A 3,250-nucleotide genomic window follows, 5' to 3' on the forward strand; every position below is an offset into this window, starting at 1 on the left:
AAAGCTCAAGTTGCCAAATGGGAATTATGGTTTCAAAAGTAATGCTCTGAAGGTGATGGAGGCTGGACCTGAAGCTCATAATGTTTTTTAATAAGGGTGCAAACCCTTTAATTAGGGCTTCATCCAGACTAGCCTACTCGTTGAGTCCAAGCACAGACTCAACGAGTAGATTACTTAAACCCACATCTCAACCTCGCATCTACTCAACGAGTTAGGGCTGCCACTCGTCGATTCACTAATACAAATGGTATAAAAGTAGATCAAATACGTACCAGAAACGGGGCGTTAGACTATTTGCTCTCAAGATCTTGAACCGAAAACTCCCATTCTCTCTTAACTATCATACAAGAATAGATTGAATCTCCTTAAGATCTTGCGAAATTCATTTATTGTTCTTCATATCATCAAGCCTTCTCCTTCCAGTCTTCTTATCTTCAGCCGAAAACACTTGAGTCTCCTTAGTTTCACTAAGAACACCAAGAACACCACACTTGAGTCTTCAGCCGAAAACACCTGAATCTTTAAGTGGTCGAGAACCTCGTTTGTGGCCGTAAATGCCCTTGTTTGGCCGTAAACTCCTACAGCAAACCGACTTCAGTTCTTACACACTTATTTGTAAGTAAATCTTACATATTAGGTTGTTTCCTTAACATACTTGCGATATAATCACTAATTGTATACATATATATTACGTGAATTGTGTTTAGGACGTGATTTTGTTATGGGACTTAACTCGTGGGAATAACTACCTATATCAAACCTTCAATCGAATCACTCACGAAAGGTGAGTTCATACCCCTACAATTTATGTATTTCCAATGTTTATACGGGGGAGAATACAAGTAGAACACAATACAATTGTGTTAACTATTACATACAGATGCAAATTGTCAAAAGAAATCATACGCTTTTTTAAATCTTTTAATATTGTCAAAACTCTTTTCAAACTATTTAGATTGTTGTTTTAAATCAAAAATCATATTCATTTGTATATTTATGTATAATTAGGCTTTAACAGACTTAGGACTATTGCTATTGCCTTAACTCCTGTTCCTTGTTTGGTTGTGGGCTTAGGGTAGGATCACCAGTCCAACTGTCGGCTAAATCATAATTATACATGCTAAATATACTCATGAATATTAAAACTCATTTTAGAAACATACTTAAGTCATTTGTAGATATTGAGCAAATGGGTCTTTTCTCTTAATCACTTACAGTACAAACAAACATACTAGTAAACTATGATAGGTATAATTTAGAGAACCAATACATACTATTTACTAGCTCAGAGAAACATTACATGAATCAATACATATATACTATTACTTTTCATTACAGAGTACACTACTCGTTTTCAAGAACAAGAAACACATACATACTTTAAGTAAACAAGTTAACTGGAATGTGAAATACTACTTCATGGTACTTAACAACATCCTTGCTAAGTCATGCTTTATAACCAGAGTATCCTGGAGGGAGAGTGTGAGTTTTTGTATAGATCTATACGTGATGACAATCCCGCACCTTGGCTGTTAGCTAGAGTTGGGACCGGCAGGTCTACGGGTGACAAATGTCATACCTTTTCTTTCGACGCGTGAAGAACGTCGTGTTTTATACTAGTCAATCAAGTATGGTTATATCATCATTCACATTAATCATTAACTAAAAAATACGATTTACTAGACAAACATTGCTTTAGTGGTTTTATTTCAAACAATACTACTGCAAACCATTATTTTCTAGTACATACATACAATGATGTTCACACATGAACATGCATACTATTTTTCTAGTAAAGATAATTTACAAATATGGAAAAAATACAATTACATTATTTTCAAGATGAAAACATACATTTACAACATTACCAAGTACAAAACATTTCAGTCTTGGGGTCAAAGACTACTTTTCATTTATGGTAGAAAATATGGGACTTTCTAGGGAACTTACAAACATTTTAACGAAACAAATACAAACATTAAACACTAAATGCATATGAACTCACCAACTTAAATGTTGATACTCTCTTTTCAAAATAACTTGTATTCTCAGGGAACCAGTAGACAGGGTCATTTGCACAGGTTTTGAGAAGACGGAGCATATACAAGACTCGTCTTTTATTTTTGCTATACATTTTTGGTATCATACAAACTATACAAAGAACACACATGTATTAAATATATTATTAATGCAATGGATGTTGTTGCTTGTTTTACTATTTTGCATTGTTATGATACTGTACATGACGTCCTCCACCTCCCCCCCCCCCCCCCCGATTGTTTCCGCAATCTCGGTTTGGGGGTGTGACGGGACTGCTGAGAGTAGTCTGAAGAGAAAATCTCTTGCATCAACTCCTACTGCTGCTACCCCTGTCATGGCTATTGGGCAAGGTAAAGGAAAGAAAAAGAAGGCTCCTTCTAAGAGCCACAAGGACAAGCCCTCATGATGGATCCTCTTCCAGTGGGACCAAAGTTGTTTCTGATACCCCCTCTGCCGACCCGAAAGAAGAAGAGTGCTTCTACTGCCGTAAGAAAGGGCATTGGAAACGAAGTTTCCTGAAGTATCTGTAGGACATCAAGGATGGGAAGGTAAAGCCAACCTTTGCAGATATTTATACTATTCAATCTAATAACTCACCACATGCTAGTTCTTGGGTCCTTGATAAAGGATGTGGTTTTCACATTTGTTCTGATTTGCAGGGTCTAAGAAGAAGTAAGGATGTCGAACATGGGAAGATGAACCTAGTCATTGGGAATAGGAAAGCATCGCCTGTCACCAAGATTGGATTTTACTCTTTAGTGCCTAGTAGTCGGTTAGATCTAGATTTGAATAATTGTTGCTACTCATCAGAAATGACACGAAACATTATTTCTTTTGATTGTTTGTATAAAAAAGGTTTTAGATTTTCGTTTAATAATGAAATTGGTTCTATTAATGCTTTCTTGAATGGTGCTTTTTACTTTGAAGCATTGCCTTGTAATGGAATATATGAAACTGTGATGGTTGTAGACAACTTAGGAAAGAATGTGTTGTAAATTGATTCGTCTAATGGTTTGGACAAAGCATGTTTGTGGCATTGTCTTCTTGGACATGTTAACAAGAAGCACATGGGCTAACTCCAAAAGGATGGAGTGTTGGAGTCATTTGACCTAAAATTATATGAAACTTGCGAGTCTTGTTTATTTGGAAAGATGAGCAAGTCACCCTTCACTGGTACTTGTGAAAGGGGTGAGGGTTTGTTGGATCTCAT

Source organism: Lactuca serriola, chromosome 2 (genome assembly GCF_051521515.1).
Source record: "Lactuca serriola cultivar US96UC23 chromosome 2, Lser_US96UC23_V15, whole genome shotgun sequence".
Lineage (NCBI taxonomy): Eukaryota > Viridiplantae > Streptophyta > Magnoliopsida > Asterales > Asteraceae > Lactuca > Lactuca serriola.